This window comes from Schistocerca serialis, chromosome 1 (assembly GCF_023864345.2).
Source record: "Schistocerca serialis cubense isolate TAMUIC-IGC-003099 chromosome 1, iqSchSeri2.2, whole genome shotgun sequence".
Classification (NCBI taxonomy): domain Eukaryota; kingdom Metazoa; phylum Arthropoda; class Insecta; order Orthoptera; family Acrididae; genus Schistocerca; species Schistocerca serialis.
In genome coordinates, this window is record NC_064638.1 from 96,682,510 (window position 1) to 96,705,168 (window position 22,659).

Consider the following 22,659-nt stretch of genomic DNA (forward strand, 5'->3'; position numbering starts at 1 on the left):
CGCTGCTGCTGGTGCTCTCCCTCTGGCTGTCACTTCGTTCTTGATCGTCCACTCTTATTATTCCCTCTTGGTTGTTGTACATATCGTATATGACCCGTCTCTCCCTATAGCTTACCCCTACTTTTTTCAGAATCTCGAACAGCTTGCACCATTTTATATTGTCGAATGCTTTTTCCAGGTCGACAAATCCTATGAAAGTGTCTTGATTTTTCTTTAGCCTTGCTTCCATTATTAGCCGTAACGTCAGAATTGCCTCTTTCGTCCCTTTACTTTTCCTAAAGCCAAACTGATTGTCACCTAGCGCATTCTCAATTTTCTTTTCCATTATTCTGTATATTATTCTTGTACGCAGCTTCGATGCATGAGCTGTTAAGCTGATTGTGCGATAATTCTCGCACTTGTCAGCTCTTGCCTTCTTCGGAATTCTGTGGATGATGCTTTTCCGAAAGTCAGATGGTATATCGCCAGACTCATATATTCTACACACCAACGTGAATAGTCGTTTTGTTGCCACTTCCCCCAATGATTTTAGAAATTCTGATGGGATGTTATCTATCCCTTCTGCCTTATTTGACCGTAAGTCCTCCAAAGCTCTTCTAAATTCCGATTCTAATACTGGATCCCCTATCTCTTCTAAATCGACTCCTGTTTCTTCCTCTATCACATCAGACAAATCTTCATCCTCTTAGAGGCTTTCAGTGTATTCTTTCCACCTATCTGCTCTCTCTCTCCTCTGCATTTAACAGTGGAATTCCCGTTGCACTCTTAATATTATCACCGTTGCTTTTAATGTCACCAAAGGTTGTTTTGACTTTCCTGTATGCTGAGTCTGTCCTTCCGACAATCATATCCTTTTCGATGTCTTCATATTTCTCCTGCAGCCATTTCGTCTTAGCTTCCCTGCACTTTCTATTTATTTCATTCCTCAGCGACTTGTATTTCTGTATTCCTGATTTTCCCGGAACATGTTTGTACTTCCTCCTTTCATCCATCAACTGAAGTATTTCTTCTGTTACCCATGGTTTCTTCCCAACTGCCTTCTTTGTAGCTATGTTTTCCTTCCCAACTTTTGTGATGGCCATTTTTAGAGATGTCCATTCCTCTTCAACTGTACTGCCTACTGTGCTATTCCTTATTGCTGTATCTATAGCGTTAGAGAACTTCAAACGTATCTCGTCATTCCTTAGTACTTCCGTATCCCACTTCTTTGCGTATTGGTTCTTCCTGACTAGTGTCTTGAACTTAAGCCTACTCTTCATCACTACTATATTGTGATCTGAGTCTATATCTGCTCCTGGGTACGCCTTACAATCCAGTATCTGATTTCGGAATCTCAATCTAATCTAACTGAAATCTTCCCGTATCTCCCGGCCTTTTCCAAGTATACCTCCTCCTCTTGCGATTCTTGAACAGGGTATTCGCTATTAATAGCTGAAACTTGTTACAGAACTCAATTAGTCTTTCTCCTCTTTCATTCCTTGTCCCAAGCCCATATTCTCCTGTAACCTTTCCTCCTACTCCTACCCCTACAACTGCATTCCAGTCGCCCATGACTATTAGATTTTCGTCCCCCTTTACATACTGCATTACCTTTTCAATATCCTCGTACACTTTCTCTATCTGTTCATCTTCAGCTTGCGACGTCGGCATGTATACCTGAACTATCGTTGTCGGTGTTGGTCTGCTGTCGATTCTTATTAGAACAACCCGGTCACTGAACTGTTCACAGTAACACACCCTCTGCCCTACCTTCCTATTCATAACGAATCCTACACCTGTTATACCATTTTCTGCTGCTGTTGATGTTACCCGATACTCATCTGACCAGAAATCCCTGTCTTCCTTCCACTTCACTTCACTGACCCCTACTATATCTAGATTGAGCCTTTGCATTTCCCTTTTCAGATTTTCTAGTTTCCCTACCACGTTCAAGCTTTTGACATTCCACGCCCCGACTCGTAGAACGTTATCCTTTCGTTGATCATTCAATCTTTTTCTCATGCTAACCTCCCCCTTGGCAGTCCCTTCCCGGAGATCCGAATGGGGGACTATTCCGGAATCTTTTGCCAATGGAGAGATCATCATGACACTTCTTCAAATACAGGCCACATGTCCTGTGGATACACGTTACGTGTCTTTAATGCAGTGGTTTCCATTGCCTTCTGCATCCTCATGTCGTTGATCATTGCTGATTCTTCCGCCTTTAGGGGCAATTTCCCACCCCTAGGACAAGAGAGTGCCCTGAACCTCTATCCGCTCCTCCGCCCTCTTTGACAAGGCCGTTGGCAGAATGAGGCTGACTTTTTATGCCGGAAGTCTTCGGCCGCCAATGCTGATTATTTATCAAAATTTGGGCAGTGGCGGAGATCGAACCCGGGACCGAAGACGTTTTGGTTATGAATCAGACGCTACCCTTAGACCACGGGTAGTTATATTGGGCATAAATGCTTTCTTGCCCTATGCTGATTTGGTTTTTATGTCCTCTTTTATTCGTTCGTGATGGAGCTGCTATGATAAACATCCTCTGTCATCAAAGATCTGAAAAAATTGTTTATAACGGATGATGAGAGTCTCCACAGAATTGACGAAGAAAGGAGCAGATGGAAGACACACACCATCAGATTATTTGACTTGTCGCTCTAGCGAAGTAGGCGAGTGTCAGCAATATGTCTCGTGGTCTTATCGTGGCGTGTTTATCTTCTGCCGTTAGGTCAGACGATAGAAATGCCACTTGCACGCTTAGAGTAGCAGATTGACGGTGACCAACTTTAAACAGAACTTGATTAATTTTCACAAACATTTATTCAAATGATAACAAGCATAAAAATAACTTAACTTGGTTCTGGATGCCGTTTACAAGTGACAATCTGAAGTTCCTTTGGTCTTGGTACGTTAATCTTATTCTCACATATCTCTGATACTTGACAAAGTGTCTATACATTTCTCTTCATGGCTATGTACAGGAATATGATAATCTTATTAGGCGCAGACTGAAACTTGACTATAGTCTGGTACAGACAGGTACAGACTAATGCAGACTAATGCAAACTAATGCAGTCTAATGAAGACTGGTGCAGACAAATGCAGACTGGTGCAGACAAATGCAGACTGACCAATCGGAGGTCTGTACACTCGTTATAATACCTCGAGCGATCAGGTATCACTGCGCGAGTGTGATCCGCGAGGAGAAAGGGTTCTACGTTAGCAGCAATCTCATTGGTTGCATGACATATTAATTCTCGCATCGGCGGAAGCAGAATTTGGTCCATCTCTAAGACAGCGCCATCTCGTAGTGCGGAGACGGACAAGCGCTGCGCCTGCGCTGTTGTGCTTAGCGGGGCACGCTCTAGTGGGAAAGATGTGTACATGCTGACTACGCGGAACTATGTACACAACAATGTGACATCCAGTTCCAAAAATTATATATTTGTCAATGATTCTAGTGCCCAAACATTATCAACCAAACATCTATCTTCATACATTTCCTTGCGTATTTTCTAATAAACACATCGTTTCATCTCACTTTACACTGCATGTCCTACCAACGCAGGGTCTCCACTAAGAATATCATGTCCATACACTTACCTACCCACTCACTAACTGCTCGTCCGTCCAACCACAAAATCTCTTGTCGAGAGCGCAGAGCGCTGTCACTGGTATTTACACAATCTATAGCGCAATCAACATACAGACAGGTTACTTACACAATTATTCTGCGTAAAACTGTTGTATATGTTGGCCACTGATGTATCGCGTATACGCATGGTGTTAACCTCTTCAGTATTAGTTAAGGCCTGAAGATTGTGCACGGAAGCACCGAAACGACATCAGAACGACGGCTGTAGGTGTTTCGCTTTCTTACGTAAGTGAACGGCCGAAGTCCCAAACCTCCGATCACAATGATGCACATACAAAAAATATCGCTTTAATGGTTGATGCTTCCGCGACTGCAATAGATGCTACAATTCAGCAGTGAGTAGACAAACATTGACAGCCATTAACGACATTCAACCAGAAGTTATGTCCCGGTCGCAGAACAGCTGGTTGACATATATGTGCGAGTTGCGTACGGCCGGAAATTACGTCATATGCTGAAAGGTAAACAGTTTACGCATGTCCCTGAACTCAAGCCAGTGACGTATGTTTTCCGTCAGAGACCAGACAAACCATCACCATACTAGATGTGCCACTTGTACTACATAGCGCAATTCACGACTCTAATAGTCCACGTCGAGGGAGAACAGAATATACCAGTGGAAGACCTTTCTTGCGTAGATGCAATTACAGGTGCAGTTGACTGGGAAGCACTCACCTTACCACAGTAATTTGAACATGAGTTACAAGATTTACCAGCACAGCCATCTGGTCTACAGCTCCATCGTATCCAGCTGCCACTGCCAAACGTATTGTTGTTTTGTGACGTTTCTATATTGAAGGGATGACCATTCGTGACAATTAACTTTGGACAGCAGGCAATCTCGTTTTTGCATGATTTGTCTCGCCTGACGTCTGTGGTTCGACGAGTCTGGTTAAGCGAGTTTTTGTCCACTTGGGCCTTCGCACGTCCATCAAGGAGGATCTAAAGCTACAGCATGAGATCTCGTCTAGAGTCAGCCGATTTTATCGAGGTATCAGACTTTGTCCACAAACTGCCCTCGCAAATCCGGCAGCTACGACCTGTTGCACAGAGCGATCAACAGATTCTCCACCATTTTATCTTCACTGACGTCCGCAGCTCGTGGTCTTGCGGTAGCGTTCTCGCTTCCCGCGCGCGGGGTCCCGGGTTCGATTTCCGGCGGCGTCGGAGATTTTCTCCGCCTCGTGATGACTAGCTGTTGTGTGTCTTTCATCAACATTGACCCACAAGTCGCCGAAGTGGCGTCAACTAAACAAGACTTGCAATGCGGCGGCCGAACTTCCCCGCATGGGGCCTCCCGGCCAACAATGCCGTACGATCATTTCATTTCATTTTTCTTCACTTTTGGAAATGTGTCCAAGACTTTGACTGACACGACGCTGAGTGCAAGCCTCTGCAGCCACATTCATCAGCAGGGATGGCGAAATGTTTAACTTGATGTTGTGGGTACACCAGCGATAATCTCCACTGACACACATTCACAAAATTTCTTACATAACTAGTGGGATACTTGGATACTGGAGTAGTGCTAGTTAGTGTAAGAAAAACATGAAACTAACGAAAATATATTTTTTTTACAAAAATTCTGAGAAATCGCAATGGCACTTTTAGTTATGAATTGAAGAAGTTATTTCTGGGTTCTTTTCGGAATGGATAGGACTCGCTAATGAAATTTCTATACAAAGTTTAAGATTGTTATTGACTTGGCAGAATGGCTGAAAGCCGCGCCTACTCAACTTGAATAATTATCCGTTAGAATGTTGCTAGGTACGGTCGAGGCTGTCGCATGTGAAATGCAGTGAAGTGTACTGTTGTGGACAAAATACGGGGCTCGCAAGAGCTGTAGCGCACAATACGGTAAGCTGCGATGACTGCTGTCTGCGCCGCTCGCTGCTGACAAGTAAGATAATTCTCATTCTATCTGGATTGACCTTCGCCAATCAAACTCTCCCTGCGCCATGATGAAGTCAAGGACTCCTATTCGCCCCTAGTCTAACTATTGGCGTGGTACACCGGTCAGATAACCAGTCCACCGCAATGCCACTCAAAAATTCGCTCGCAGGCGTTTAACTATGACTCTGTCTGTTCACACCGCACAATAAGTGTGGCGGCCAACACAGTGACCAACGCTTAATTGCAAGGACTCAATATAGAGCCGCACTCGAATTCGCTCTCGACAGAGGTGCTCTCCCAGTGAAGTACTGAGGAGAGACCTGTTCCTCACTCTTTGAGTACACGTACGAGCGCACAGGCTCTCACTACGTGTTCTCACTCCAAGAGCGACAACAGAATGGCCCCTCTCCACATCAGACGTGAAGGGGTATATCTTTCAGTCTCTTCCATTACTCCTTCAGCTCAAGGCATCAGGAATATCGTCTGCCAATCAGCATTGCTCTTCTGAAACGGGAGAATGACGTTTCGTTTAAGGCGACCAATCTGAATATCTGTAGCATTAGCATTTGGCGTTTGCTGTCTCCCTGTGAAAACCTCTGAAACTGCATGCTATGTTTGTAAAGAATGCATAGGCTGGGCTCTCCCACACAGTGTAGCGGAATTTGCTTTTATGCCAAACACGGGGTCATTCTCCCTTTCACTCGGGCAAACGCTGTCTGCTCTACGGGCAGTCGCCGGACGACGTAGATAGTTTGACTCGTCCTCTGAAGGGACCGGCCTCCTGGCGTGCGGTTTGCCTCTCCCGAACTAAAAGCTTTTGTGACCATTGTGTCTTGAATGTGTGTCTGTACGCCAGCTTCGAGTATTTTAATCTCGGTGCGTACTTGCGATTTACTTGTTATTTGCATATCATTTACATGAATTCATACAACACTGACTTTATATTATCGAGTTTGGGTTCGAATGAACCGTCTTGATGTGCAGAATATGATTGTGAGGGCGGAATATGTAAGCAATGAAGATCAGGAAACCACGACGTCTTACAACCTTACTTTTGGATTTAGCCTCGTACATACTTGGGCTATCCACAAAGTACATTACGTTTTGGAATTAAAAATAAATAAAGTATTGGAAATTTTTTTTATTATATACAGATGAAAGCCACACTTAAATACTACTTTTGTACATAGTTGCCATTTAAATTAAGGCACTTATCGTAGCGATGGACGAGCTTGGAAATTCCTTCGTCGTAAAATTCGGCCGCCTGCGCCTTCAACCACGTGGTCACCTCTTCTTGAAGCTGTGCGTCGTCATCAAAACGCTGCATAGCCAACCACTTCTTCATTGCTGGGAATAAGTGGAAGTCGTTCGACGCCAGGTCGGGACTGTAAGGCGGATGAGGAAACAACTCCCACTGAAAAGATACGAGAACTTCACAAGTGGCATTTGCCGTGTGGGCCCGGGCGTTGTGGTGAATCAGCAAGATCTTTGTGCCCAACTTTCCCCAGCGCTTGTTTTGTATTGCTCTTCTGAGGTTGTGCAGAGTTTGGCAATACCTTTGAGAGTTTATTGTAGTGCCTCTTTCCAGGAAATCCACAAAAATCATACCTTTCCTGTCCCAAAAGACAGTCATTACGTGGTTGAAGGCACAGGCGGCCGAATTTTACGACGAAGGAATTTCCAAGCTCGTCCATCGCTACGATAAGTGCCTTAATTTAAATGGCAACTATGTAGAAAAGTAGTATTTAAGTGTGGCTTTCATCTGTATATAATAAAAAAATTTCCAATTCTTTATTTATTTTTAATTCTAAAACGTAATGTACTTTGTGGATAGCTCTCGTATTTCATCAGGTACCAAAACTGATGCACGCGTAACGTGTGAATACTAGGACGAAAATTGGTTTCCGGATCTCGGTTCTTGTCATTTTCAGGTTTGTCGCATGTAAACGACGTGATAGACCGAAACTTTAAGAAAAAGGACTCACAAGACATCATGACACCTGACGCGACTGGGGCTATGGCACTAATCTGATCCGGCAGGCAGTCCCGCCTCCGCCTTGTAGCTGCTGCGGTGGTCGTTGCCCTGCTGACGCAGGGTGGCGCCAGCCGGCATTTTCTATTTGCGCGCAGCATGCAACCTTCCGTCTCCAGTTGCCGCTGTTTTCCTCGCCGGCGCAGACAGCTGCACGGAAGGGTAGCAGGCGCCCGCCCGCTTTTGAAAATTTTAATACCGCCCCGTACGGCTCCGCGGCGGGTATTTCGTGTCGCCGAGACGTCAAAACAGATCCTTATCGCGTTCCGCCCGCGAGCAGAGGGCGGGCCGGCTCCGTTTAAAAGCGCAGTTCCGAACAAACAACATATTTTATTGGCCCGCGCTGTGCCGGGCACCTCGGCCGCCGGAATTATGTGGAAGTTTTGATGAGCTGCGCGGCCGGCATGCGATGTGTCGTGGCTGCACGGAACGGAGCCGCTATATCTGGACGCGACCGACGCCCCTCGGCAAACAACAGCCACTCCTATCCGCATTGTACTGCACACAGCTGCAGTCCGGTGGCTGTAGCCCTGGGTGCAGCCGGAACACCTGCCTTCGTTCACGCTTATACTCCGCAAGCCGCATTACGGTGTTTGAGTATCCGGCACAACGACTTCCGTAACATCCGTGAACATCGGTAGTAAGGGGATGGTTGTGTTTGACGGTCAACAACGCAGGTAAGGCACGTGTCGGGGACCCGATTAGCTGCAGCATCAGTAACCAAGACAGCCAGCTTATTGAATGTTTCAAGAGCAACTGTCTCAACAGTCATGACAGCCTACAGAAAACATGGAAAGACATCATCGTGTAAACGTAATAGTGGGCGAAAATCAAACCTAAATGACAGAGATCGTCGTAGGCCAACATTAATTGCGTCAAAACAACAAAAAACTACGGAGGCTAAAGTGCCTGCAGAGCTCAATAGTCATCTTCAAGATCCCATATCAATCGACACTGTCCGCCGAGAACTCCGTAAAGGGAATATTCATGGACGAGCCACTATACCGAAACCATTAGTGACGACAGCCAACGCAATGAAGCCTAAAACATGGTTCAGGAGCATAAATCTTGGATGATTGATCAGTGGAAACTCGTCATACCGCCCGACGACTCATCTGTGAAGTGTTTATAAAAATGTGTGCACAAATGTGCCTCTTGGATGAAGTGACATGTACTAAAACGACGGAGAAAAGAATGTTTGTCGGTGGTAAAACATTAAAAATGCTTTCCTTGGATTATGTGGAATATGTGTTGTGGATTGGCAAGAGAGCCAACCCACTATGAGAGGAAGCCGAAAGGCACGCGTTTTAGCTCACGCAGGCTGGCGTGAGGTCTGGAACAGGACAAGGAAGTTAGACTTTAGCAAAAAAGGACGTAGCTGTTGGAATACTTAACTTTAATCCGTAAATGGTGAACATCGCTCTTGACGGTACATGTTTTACAGCATCAATAGTAACTGGTAATGGCGCTTTGCTAGGTCGTAGCAAATGACGTAGCTGAAGGCTATGCTAACTATCGTCTCGGCAAATGAGAGCGTAATTTGTCAGTGAACCATCGCTAGCAAAGTCGGCTGTACAACTGGGGCGAGTGCTAGGAAGTCTCTCTAGACCTGCCGTGTGGCGGCGCTCGGTCTGCAATCACTGATAGTGGCGACACGCGAGTCCGACGTATACTAACGGACCGCGGCCGATTTAAAGGCTACCACCTAGCAAGTGTGGTGTCTGGCGGTGGCACCACAATATGCATTTCACCTCGTTCAAGAGAAGATATAAAACATGTATTAAGACAAATTACACTTGACGATGGACCCACACGGTCCGAAATGTATCGTGTAGTTAATAAAACACGAAAAGTTGTGACTGAAGGCGTTGTTTAATTCATACCTTTACTTACGTGGTGCGTTCTTATACAGGGTGTTACAAAAAGGTAAGACCAAACTTTCAGGAAACATTCCTCACACACAAAGAAAGAAAATATGTTATGTGGACATGTGTCCGGAAACGCTTACTTTCCATGTTAGAGCTCATTTTATTACTTCTCTTCAAATCACATTAATCATGGAATGGAAACACACAGCAACAGAACGTACCATCGTGAGTTCAAACACTTTGTTACAGGAAATGTTCAAAATGTCCTCCGTTGGCGAGGATACATGCATCCACCCTTCGTCGCATGGAATCCCTGATGCGCTGATGAAGCCCTGGAGAATGGCGTGTTGTATCACAGCCGTCCACAATACGAGCACGAAGAGTCTCTACATTTGCTACCGGGGTTGCGTAGACAAGAGCTTTCAAATGCCCCCATAAATGAAAGTCAAGAGGGTTGAGGTCAGGAGAGCTTGGAGGCCATGGAATTGGTCCGCCTCTACCAATCCACAGGTCACCGAATCTGTTGTTGAGAAGCGTACGAACACTTCGACTGAAATGTGCAGGAGCTCCATCGTGCATGAACCACATGTTGTGTCGTACTTGTAAAGGCACATGTTCTAGCAGCATAGGTAGAGTATCCCGTATGAAATCGTGATAACGTGCTCCATTGAGCGTAGGTGGAAGAACATGGGGCCCAATCAAGACATCACCAACAATGCCTGCCCAAACGTTCACAGAAAATCTGTATTGATGACGTGATTGCACAATTGCGTGCGGATTCTCGTCAGCCCACACATGTTGACTATGAAAATTTACAATTTTATCACGTTGGAATGAAGCCTCATCCGTAAAGAGAACATTTTCACTGAAATTAGGATTGACACATTGTTGGATGAACCATTCGCAGAAGTGTACCCGTGGAGGCCAATCAGCTGCTGATAGTGCCTGCACACAATGTACATGGTACAGAGACAACTGGTTCTCCCGTAGCACTCTCCATACAATGACGTGGTCAGTGTTACCTTGTACAGCAGCAACTTCTCTGACGCTGACATTAGGGTTATCGTCAACTGCACGAAGAATTGCCTCGTCCATTGCAGGTGTCCTCGTCGTTCTAGGTTTTCCCCAGTCCCGAGTCATAGGCTGGAATGTTCCGTGCTCCCTAAGACGCCGATCAATTGCTTCGAACGTCTTCCTGTTCTGGAAATCTGTGTCGACACAAACGTACCGTGCCACGGCTATTGCCCCGTGCTAATCCATACATCAAATGGGCATCTGCCAACTCCGCATTTGTAAACATTGCACTGACTGCAAAACCACGTTCGTGATGAACGCTAACCTGTTGATGCTACGTACTGATGTGCTTTATGCTAGTACTGTAGAGCAATGAGTCGCATGTCAACACATGCAGCGAAGTCAACATTACCTTCCTTCAATTGGGCCAACTGGCAGTGAACCGAGGAAGTACAGTACATAATGACGAAACTAAAATGAGCTCTAACATGGAAATTAAGCGTTTCCGGACACATGTCCACATAACATCTTTTCTTTATTTGTGTGTGAGGAATGTTTCTTGAAAGTTTGGTTTTTTTTTTTTTTCTTTATTGTGATTTCATGCCCCTGCCCCATATGGGCAGGGGAGGGCTGTCAGCAGCACAATTCGCCGCTCTTCAGCCGAGTGACATGACAACTAAAACAAGAATAAAATAATACATACATAAGGAGGTAAAAAAGGGGAACATAAAACAGAGTAAGGGGAGAAAATGGAGGTAAAAATACACTGACATGTAGACGTTCATTGGGGACAGTTAAAAAAGTCAACAGAAAGTTAAAAAAAAAAAACACAGTTGGCGATTCTTAAAACACAGAGAAGACACTGGATGCGCATGCACAGGTTAAAAGTTGGCCACAGTATTAAAAACACTCCGAAACAACACACTTAAAACCCACTGGGAGCACACACGACGAAGAATAAAACTACCAGGCGGGACCTGCCGAGGGAAAGGTCAGAGAGGATGGAAAATGAGGGGAGAGCATGGGGCAGCTGGGGAAGCGGCGGGATGAAGAGAGGAGGGGCAACCGTGGGTTCACGAGGAGGCAGGAGACACATGGGGCGGGAGAGGAAAAGGGAAGACAGGGCAGGAGGGAGCGCAGAGACACTGAAAGAAGGCACAAGAGATGGACGGGGAGTAGGAGGGGAAATCCGCTGAGAAGGAGGGAGGGGGATGAGAGGGAGCCCTGAGGAGGAGGCAGGAAGAGGGGGTTAGAGTTGGTAGGAAGGGTAGATGTCAGGGCGAAGCTCATCATCCGGGAGTGGTAGACGGTGGAAGTTGTGTTGGGAAAGGAGATGGAGGGTGTGGAGATGGAGAGAGGGAGGGACACAACGGTAAAGGCGCAGCAACTGGTTGGGAGTGGAGAGGAAGGGAGACACCAGGGGAAGAGGGGGATCAAGGCGGCGGACAATATATAGTGTGCGGATGTGTTCAAGGAAAAGGAGAAGGTGGGGGAAGGGGATGAGGTCATAGAGGATGCGCGTGGGGGACGGAAGGCGGATGCGGAAGGCGAGGCGGAGTGCATGGCGTTCGAGGATTTGGAGGGCTTTATATAACTGGGGAGGGGCGGAAATCCAAGCGATGCTGGCATAACAAAGGATGGGGTGGATCATGGATTTGTAGGTGTGAAGGATGGTGGAAGGATGCAGACACCACGTCCGGCCGGACAGGAGTTTCAGGAGGCGGAGGCGGTTATGAGCTTTGTTTTGGATGGTAACGAGATGGGGAGTCCAGGTGAGGTGGCGGTCGAGTGTGAGGCCAAGGTATTTGAGGGTAGGAGTGAGGTGGATAGGACGGCCGTAAATGGTGAGGTAGAAATCATGGAGGCGGAAGGAGCGGGTGGTGCGGCCTATGATGATCGCCTGGGTCTTGGAGGGATTAACACAGAGGAACCACTGGTTGCACCAAGCGGTGAATTGGTCAAGGTGGGTTTGGAGGGTACGTTGGGACCGTTGAAGGGTAGGATAAAGGGCTAGGAAGGCGGTGTCATCAGCGAACTGGAGAAGATGAACAGGAGGGGGAGGTTTGGGCATATCAGCAGTGTACAGGAGATAGAGGAGAGGGGAAAGGACAGAACCTTGGGGCACGCCGGCAGAGGGGTAGAAAGTACGGAAGTTGGAATTGTGGATAGTCACATAGGAGGGACGATGGGAGAGGAAGGAAGCAACGAGACGGACGAAGTTGATGGGGAGAGCATAGGGCTGTAGTTTGAAAAGGAGCCCGGGATGCCAGACACGGTCATAGGCGTTCTGGAGATCAAGGGAAACAAAGATAGCAGAGCGACGGGAGTTAAGTTGGAGGGAAAGAAGATGGGTAAGGTTAAGGAGCTGGTCGTCAGCAGAGAAGGAAGGCCGGAAGCCACATTGGGTAAGAGGAAGGAGGTGGTGCTGGTTAAGGTGGCGGTGGATACGGCGAGAGAGGATGGCCTCAAAGACCTTACTGAACACGGAGGTGAGGCAGATGGGACGATAGGAAGAGGTAGCAGAGGGGGGTTTGTTAGGCTTAGGGAACAGCAGGACACGGGAAGTCTTCCACAGGTCATGGTAAAATCTAGTGGAGAGGAGGACATTGTACAGCGTAGCAAGGACAGACAGGAAGGATGGAGGGGATTCCTTGAGGTGACGGTAGGTGACGCCATCATGACCAGGGGCGGTGTTTCGTTTGGAGTGGAGGATGAGTGTGATGTCTTGCATGGTGATGGGAGTGTTGATGTTGGAGGGGGGTAGCCGATCCAAGTACTGGAAGCTAGGGGCGAGCGGATGGACAGAGGTGTCAGTGCGGTCAAGGACAGTGGGGAAGAGGGAGTAATCAAAATGGGGATCGTCAGGAATGGAGAAGACCTCGGACAGGTGGGAAGCAAAATGGTTAGCCTTACTGAGGTTGTCAGGAAAGGGTCGATCGTCATGGAGGATGGGGTAATGCGGGGTGGGATGGCTACCAGTAAGGCGGTGGAAGGCTGACCAGTACTTGGAGGAGTTGACAGGGAGGGTGGAGTTGAGGCGTGTGCATGTCTGACGCCAGTCCCGGAGTTTCTTTGCTGTAAGGAGGTTCCGGATATGTCGCTGTAATTGCCGGTGGTGGGTGAGAGTATCCCGGTCACGAGTGCGGAGGAAGGAGCGGTAGAGCCTGCGGGATTCACGCAGAAGAAGGACGGCCTGTGGAGGAAGCGTAGGGCGGTGAGGGTGGATGACTTTGGTAGGGACATGAGCCTCCACAGTGTCAGTGATGGTCTTCTGAAGGAAGGAAGAGGCATGGGTGATGTCATCAGGGTGGTGGAAAGTGAGGGGGTGGCTTTCAACCTGTAAGGCAATGGATTCCCGGTAGGCATCCCAATTGGCACGGTGGTAGTCATGGACAGATTTTGGAGGGGCAGGTGGGCGGGTGGCTGCAGTGGCAGGACAGGTAGAGGAGATGGTGAGAAGGACAGGGAGATGGTCACTACCGACGGGATCAAGGACATCAACGGCAATGAGACCAAGGAGGTTGGGGGAAGCGAGGATAACATCGGGGGTGGAGTTACTTTCAGGACGGGTGTGCTGTGGTAGAGGAACAAGGTCACCATGGAGGGTGGCAAGGAACTGATGCCACTGCCGAAGGGTGGCAGGGTCACGGCTGTGGATGTTGAGGTCAGCGGCGATCACATAGGTGGAGAAGGTACGGTCAACATGGGAAATGAAGTCAAAGGGGAGAGGAGCTGCGGGGCGAATATAGATAGTGGCACAGGTGACAGTGAGGGAGGGAAAAAGAGGCGGAGGAGAAGGTGTTTGGTTGGGTCATTGAGGAGGGGTTGTGGCCAGACAGGGAGATGCCGGAGGTGGCCGACAGCAACCCCGCCTCGAGCTAGGGGAAAGGGATTGTCAGTTCAGTGAAGGAGATAAGGGGAGATGCGGACCACATGGTGGGGTTGGAGGAAGGTTTCATTAAGGATGAAGGAGTCAACCTGGTGCTGGGAGAGGGTATGCATGAAGAGGTATTTGTTTGCAGGGAGGGAGCGAATGTTGAGGTAGAGGAGACGATACTGTTGACGAGCCATGTGGTTGGGTGTGGGATGGGTGTGGGAAGGGTGTGGGAAGGGGAGAGAGGGGCTTAAACGAGGGTGTCTAGGCGGGTGAAGGTAAAGCGGGCCTGGTTGTGGGAGTACATGGCGTAGGTGTTTAAGTGGAAAATAGAGCGGACAGCGAGGGAAATCTGCTGGAGTGTGTGGGGGCGCTGGAAGGGGTGGATGTTCTGCAGGACGACGGTGAGGAACCGGATGATGTCTTCTGCTGTAGGGGGAGGGCGGAGGGAATTGTTAGGGTGGATAGGTGGGTCAATGGGGCGAACGGGGACAGTGAGTTCAGGGTTGGTGGGAGGGGGCTTGGCTTTGCATTTGGAGGAATAGGTGGGGTGAGGTTCATTGCAGGTGTTGTAGGATGGGGGGAGGCGAGGTTGGGACACTGTTTGAGGAAGTGGGAGGCTTTACAATGGGGGCAGGTGGGTGGGTTCTTGCAGTTTTGGGTGAGGTGGTCATTGTACAGAAGACAACGCTGGCAGCGGTAGGATTGAGGAGGGGAACGGGACGGGTCAACAGGGTGGCGGTGGTTGAAAATCAGGGCTCCCTGCGTGAGGAGGTGGTCGATGGAGGAGGCGGACTCTGTAAAGATACGCATGAGGAAAGTAGGGCCAGAGGAGTTGTAAATACGGCGGGCAGAGCGGACTTCCAGGGAGGGGTGGGCATTCAGTTCCGCCAACACCTCAGCCTCCGTGACCACAGGGCTGAGTTTTGTGATGACGGCAGTGAGGGTTGGCGGACGACGAGGCGGTTGGGGTTGACGAGGAGAGGAGGATGTAAGGAATGGGGTGAGGGATGCGTGGGGCCCAAAGGTGATGCGGGGAAGGCGCCGGAGGAGATCAGTATGGAAGGACGGAGAGGGACACTTGATGAGGACAGAGTCTCTGTGAGGGATAAGTTGGGTGATGGGTGCACTGGGGATGTACTTCCGGCTTTCAAGGGTGAGGGTGCGGGCATCCAGGAATTTCGGATCAGGGTTGGCTAGGACAAAGGTATACAGGGAGGGGGCTAGAGAGGAGGGAGGTGGGGTGGTATCCATAGCGGGGTCAGTGGGAGGTGGGGCGGGCAGTGGCTTTTTGGAGGAAGGAGTAGAGGAGAGGTCGCCACTGGGCCGTTTCGAAGATTTTTTGGCGGGTGTTGCCTGGGAGGAGGGATGAGGGACTGGATGGATGGGTAGGTGGTGGGAGGCAGGGCCCTCCTGTGAGCCAGTAGCACCGGATGAGAGGGTAGGGCGCTCTGTGGCGGCCACTGTGGCGCGGCGGGCGGAGACTCTGGCAGGGGAAGCAGCGGTAGTTGCAGGGGGGAGAGGGGGAAAGTCGTCTCGGCGGGCGACAGGAGGGGGAGGGGGGTTGGGAGCAGGGACAGAGGCAGGAGTGGGAGAAGCAGTAGGGGCAGTAGCAGGGGTAGGAGCAGGAGTGACGTACAGATGGGGATACATCGATGGATTTCTCTGCCTCGTGATGGCTGGGTGTTGTGTGCTGTCCTTAGGTTAGTTAAGTTTAAGTAGTTCTAAGTTCTAGGGGACTTATGACCACAGCAGTTGAGTCCCATAGTGCTCAGAGCCATTTGAACCATTTTTTTACATCGATGGAGAGGAGAGAGATGGGGAGGAGACTGTGAGTAGGGGAGGTGCATGACACGGGTGAATCCCAGAGGAAGCACTCCATGACGTTACAGTGGGGGCAGGTGAAGGAGAGGTGTAGATGATGGTGGTAGTTGGGGCGTCCATGATCGCAGGCGGCAGCGAACACCGAGAGACAGCGGCAGAAGAAGCGGCGAGCACCAAGAGACGGCGACAGCGGCGGCTGCGGCGGCTGAAGAAGCGGCGACCAGGTGGCGGCGGCGGCGGAAGAAGCGGCGACCAGGTGGCGGCGGCAGAAGAGGAAGCGGCGAGCACCGACAGACGGCGACCAAGCGGCGGCGGCGGCGAACAGACGACGACGGCGGCGGCGGCGGCAGCGGCGGCGGGCAGCAGTGACGGCGTGCAGACGGGCAACAACGCGACAAGCACGGTTGGGGCTCTTCCACGTCGAAGATACACCCTGAGAGTAGCCCAGGCAGTGCGAGTCCTCGATGAGGAAGTGAGGGAATCCAACCCTCGAAACCAAAAGTTTGGCCCTACCTTATATATATATATATATATATGAAAGACTTGGATAGTAAGAGTGAGAAAGAGAGCGAGAAATGTTACTTTATCTCAGCCAGCCTGGTCTGAAAGCCTCGGAACTGCAGGTTGATTATAATTGAAGTTAAACTTTCAAACCGCTGTAGATATAACCACTGGTCAGAATGACGTCAAATTGCAACAGAATATTATCTGAGAAGGGGGAAAACATACGGCAGAAGAAAAATAAATAGTTACAAAATGTAACACTTGATGGCGCTGTAAGCATCATACTTTAATAGTGGTCGACTACAAATAACAAATGAATCATACAGCAATGCCTAAGGTGTACGTTTGACGTTAAACAAACTGCACTACTCAGTGTTCATGTGTGTACAGGTGTGATATTGAAAATCTGTTTTTAATTGTCCTCAGGCCACAAACCGTATAAAAAGCATCACTCACATCCGTTTTTAATTGATCTGAGGCCAAAAAGCGCATAAAAAGCATCAATCGTATCTGTTTTTAATTTTTCTGAGGACAAAAGCAGCATGAAAAGCATCAATCAAATTCAAATCGGATTATTAATTTCCGTGTGACAGGGCAAAACATGTGCAATTTGCTGTCCGCCGTTTTCTGCAACAAGTTGAAATCTAGAAACAGCATGTTCCACAACTGATAGAAGTGTTTTCGGGGTCACGTTCAGAATACGACACGGAATGCGTGTCTTCAATGCAACTAAGTCTGAAAACAATATATTTCAGGCAGCCCCACAGCCAGAAGTCACACGGATTAAGATCCGGTGATCGGAGCGGCCAGGTTCTAGGGAAATGGCGACTGATAATTCACGCTGTTCGGAGAGCTGAAATGATGTGTTTGCGCAAAAGACACTCATAGGGCTTACCAGTGACAGTACAGGTAACAGGACCAGAAGCACATATTTCTTCGAAAAAATATAGCCCTATGGCAAATGATGCCGTAAACCCGCACCACACACTGACCGTTTCGGGATGAAGTACTGGTTGATTGTCGTGTCGATTTTCCGTAGACCATATTCGACAATTCTGTATACTGACATATTCTGTCAGATGGAAGTGGGCCACGTCTGTCCACAAAATCTTCCACGGGAAATCATTGTCCACTTCCATGAGAGCAAGAAATTATAAAGCAAAGGTCTCTCTTGCTGGCAGGTCAACACGAAACAACTCGTGCACATGAGCAATTTTGAAATGATAGGAAAAAAGGATGGCTCAAATGGTTCATATGGCTCTGAACACTAAGGGACTTAACATCTGGGATCATCAGTCCCATAGAACTTAGAACTACTTAAACCTAACTAACCTAAGGACATCACACACATCCACGCCCGAGACAGAATTCGAACCTGCGACTATAGCAGTCGAGCGGTTCTGGAGTGCAGCGCCTATTATTTTACGTACCGTGCACACTGGCATGTCCAATGTTGGGGCAATTCTCTGTGCAGTACACGTTTGTACACCACCATTCGTCTCCTCCTGCACTGCTATGGCCACTGCTTCCACTGGCGTCGAATCAATTGTTTCCTCCCTCTACCACGTTGCACATCAAAAGACCCCGTATTTTCGAATTTCCGAATGATTTTGTCCAGACTCGCGCCAGTCATCTGACCAACGCCTTTTGTCAGACCCTTCAGTGTTCGGAACTTCTGCAGAGCGACGTGTGCACAATCATCATTCCTGTAATACAGCTCTACAAGCAGAGCGCGATCCTGCATTGACACAGTCATATGACCAAACGTCGTAGGCGCGAAAGGAGGAAACGCAGTGTACCCGGCGTGTTTATACCAACTTCATGGGTGGTGCGCGTGACAGTTGTTTTCGTTATGTACTCTGACACCTTCAGCGCCATCTAAAGATCAATTTTCACACTATTTTTTTCTTCTACCATACGTTTTCCTCTTTCTTCGATAATATTCGTTCCAATTTGAAATCATTCTGACCGGTGGTATTATTTCCACAGCGTTCTGAAAGTTTAATTATAATCACCCTGTACTTCGAGCCTTGACGTCCAACTTCGCTACAGTTTTTATTTACGGATAAATATTCCTAAACATTATGGGGACTCACTATAGCACTATATGTGTGAACACTATTGCATGGGGACTGGATATACGTTCTAATCTCCTTCTGTCCCCTCCTTCTGTCCATCTCCTTCTCCCCTTCTGTTTGACCATCTTCTTATCCTACCCCGCTCTCTCTGTCACCTCCTGCCCCCCCCCCCTCTCTCTTTCTCTCTCTCTCCCTCTATCTGCCTGTCTCCTCCTTCCCTTCTCTCTCTGTCGATTCTCTCCCCTCCCCTTCTCTGTCCATCTAGTCCTCTCCTCTCTCTGATCTTGAACATTGTTTATTTATAAATTTTGGAAATTTGTGGTAACGTCTTATGGGACCAAACTGCTAAGGTCATCGGTCCCTAAGCTTATACACTATTTAATCTAACAAACTAACTTAACGCTAAGGATGACACACACACCCATGCCCGAAGGAGGACTCGAACCTCCGAGGAGCGGCGTGGTTCGCGACAAGGCGGCCTAGACAGCGCGGCAACCCCACTCGGCCATTTATTTATATAGCAAATATTCTAATTATAGGCTTATAAGACATAAACACGCCTTTTTTGTTTTCTGTGAAACAGGCTGCAATGAAGAAAACCAAACAGAACGTTGTGTACGCAATATTTGTTAGAAATATAATGAGAAAAAATATGTATGGGGGAACAGTTTTTCTAATGGTTTAAGGGTCCTACTTCCGTTGGTAAAACTGATTGCGCGAAAGAACAACAAACTGCCCCCGCCCCCCCCCCTCCTCTACTCACAACATAGAAAAGCGCTGTGTTTTCTTCCTCGACACAAAAAACCTGTACACTGTCGTTTCAAAAAATATGTAGCCTATGTCCATACGAATGTTCGTTACAGTATCCTGCAAATATCTGAAGTAAATAGGTCTAGAATTCCGAGATTTTTAATAACAACGTTTCCCTATTGTATATTATATACACATTTATGTTATCATGTATATTAAGAAATGTTGAGCCATTGTCCATCCGAAAGTTTATTAGAGTAACGTATAAAAATTTGAAGTAAATCGGTCAAGTACTTTTGGAGATTTTTGCTAACAACGTTTGAGGTGTCCAGATGCAATCTACTGTAAATCCACCTTTTCTCGAAAATGAGTTGGTGCCACCATTTTGTTCTCTGTGCTGCCATCTATCGATTACGCTCTTAAAACACGAACAAAACAGCTTTTTTGTGCCCGAAAATGTACCTCGAAAACCGTCTATAGATGCAAAACTCTGTCTTTCCACTTCTGGTTGCAAAGCAAAACTGAGTGAATCCACTGTATGATAAAGAAACAGAACTTGGTATATGCCTAGCATGCGCCATTATTAAAAGGGTTTAAAGATGCAAAACTCGCTTTGTACACATTATGTATTTTGTCTGATTAAACAGCCTTCCCAGCGTATTACCTAATAAGCTTTACTTTTGGGTCTAGGGATGGCAATCTGTCAAGTTGTCCCTACTGCAAACTAATGTGAAACAAAAAAAACAGTAGCACGTCAACAGTTACTTAGGCATATTGGCGCATTTTTCTTGGCTTGGCTTGTTTGTGAGTGCATGGAGAGCGTTTGTGGTATTGTTGTTGGATGAAATACGAAGAGTGCTTTATCATTTCCTCTGTAATCATGGATGTTACTGATGGAAGACATGTACTATCAATTTCAAAAGGAAAAGGCCGTAAAAAATCGGTCAATCCTTCTGACAGGAAGAGGAACAACGCAAAACGCATGAGGTAAGATTTAGCCCTCAAACCTAGAATTTGTGCTATTTCACTGCATGGAAATAATAAGAACTTTATTACCAGCATTTCTGTAAACAGTAAGTTACATTGTGATGTATTAGGTTTATGTTAATATAAATTATGGTCATTTCATATGGCTGCAGTCAGAAACGACTTCCTTGAATGAACAGTGCATCACTGATTTTATAATCATTTGCTTAGGAAAACGTAGTACAGTAGATGATTTTTTTAGTGCATTATCCTATCATTCTCCTTATTAGTACTGTTCTTTGGTAGGTATTCGGCAAGTGTGTTTCCAGTTCGTCCCCACTGCAAGCATGCAGCTTCATCAGTATACCAGTGTGCAAGAATATCAATGCAGGATATAAGGAGATCACATCAGGCCTTTTATAAAGTTGCAGACAAAATTAAACAGGACGAGTTTATAATTATACACACATCAGTCGAATCTCCGAGGAGGCGTCGGACTGAAGCAGCAGATTCCAGGAAAACATAAATACTTCAATCAGATACTATTTGCCCCATCTGGAAACGGTAAATCAAATTTAGCAATTGCGCGTATGCCAAGGGATGCTTACTAGCGTTCTTGGCATATCAACTGCGAGAATACAAAGAGTCTGTAGACAGGAGAAGCTCCAAATGAAAGACGAGGTGGAAACCGAATGGCGAATATTTATCAAGGGAAACGAGGTGCGGTTAAGAAGTTTATTAAGAAGCTGAAACCAGTGCAATCACACTACTGCCGTGGAAAAAGCATCGGTAGGCTCTTTATGTCCAGTAATTTATCAGTTGCAAAGCTTTGGAAAATGGTTAACGCGGATCCAGAGAAAACTCTGGATAAAGTTACGTATGAGTTTTTCAGATCTATTTTTGTATCTAATTATAGTATCAGTTTCGCTTCCCCAGAAACCGATTGTAGCTCAGTGTCCATCAGTTTAGAACAACAAACAAAGCAATGAAAAGGAATAACTGGAGATGATGTGAAGAAAGAAGAATTGACAACACAACTTGCTTTACACAAAGGTCAGGCAACTGAAAGTTGAGTACAATGGTGAAATAACCCTGACATTTGACTGCCAGAAAAACCTTCCATTGCCTAAACTGCAAGATCTAATTGCTTATGATACACGTCAAATGTACGTGCATAATTTTACAATCTGTCAAGGACCATCTGGTTCACGGCAAAACAAGGAGAACAAATTTATATACACATGGAAAGAAACAGAGCTTGCAAAGGGATCCAATGAAACTGTGTCTTGTGTACATCACAGGTTAACATCTACAGACCTAACTGACATCCATACCATCCAGCTGATGTCAGACAGTTGTGGAGGGTAAAACAAAAACCAGACGATGTTGGGTGTGCTGTGATATTGGCTAACAAAAGAAGCTCCTGTCAACGTGAAACGAGTGAAAATATTCTATCCAGTGGCTGGACATGCGTTTCTAACACCCGACAGAATTTTTGGCCGAATAGAAAAGGTTCTCAGGTCTAAAGTCACAATTAGCTCACCGAGTGAGTACAATGAAGCGTTTGAGGATCATGGAATAGTTTCGCAATTAGGAGTAGATGTCAACAATCTGTGTTGGAAGGATGCAGTTGCTTGTGTCATTAAGCCACCTCGTCAATGACACTTCAGATTTGCCCCTGTAGTACGGGTTGTCATCACCAGAAGTAAACAAAGAAACGCACTAGTAAGAAGTGAAGTGCCTTATAGAATGGACCCTTGTGAAGGAAGAGGGGTATGAAGACGAGCCAAAACCAACTCGTCCATGGAGCCAAACGTTATCAGAAATTGGAAAAGCCTTAAAGGAAGATAAAGTGAAGGATATTGATTTCCTGCTCAAAAAGCATTTGGGGCACATTTGGGAAGAAAACGAAAATCTTGCTTTCTACAAGTATGTAGAACTATGCAGATGAAGAGTCAGACTTTGAAATTCATCCAGAGGACAGTGAGTTGCCAGTGTAATTTAGAGGGAACGGGGCAGGATTTGAAAGCGTGTGACGTATTAACTACTTTCAAACTATTGTTTAATGTCAAATGCTTTGTATCAACTACTTTCAGACAATTGTTTAAAGTCACATTCAGTTTAAGTCATTAAATCTTTTGTAACAGTATTAAGGTGCCTTTTTATTTTTATGTAATGCTAATATATGCACATCGATCTCTACAGAAGCATAACTCTGT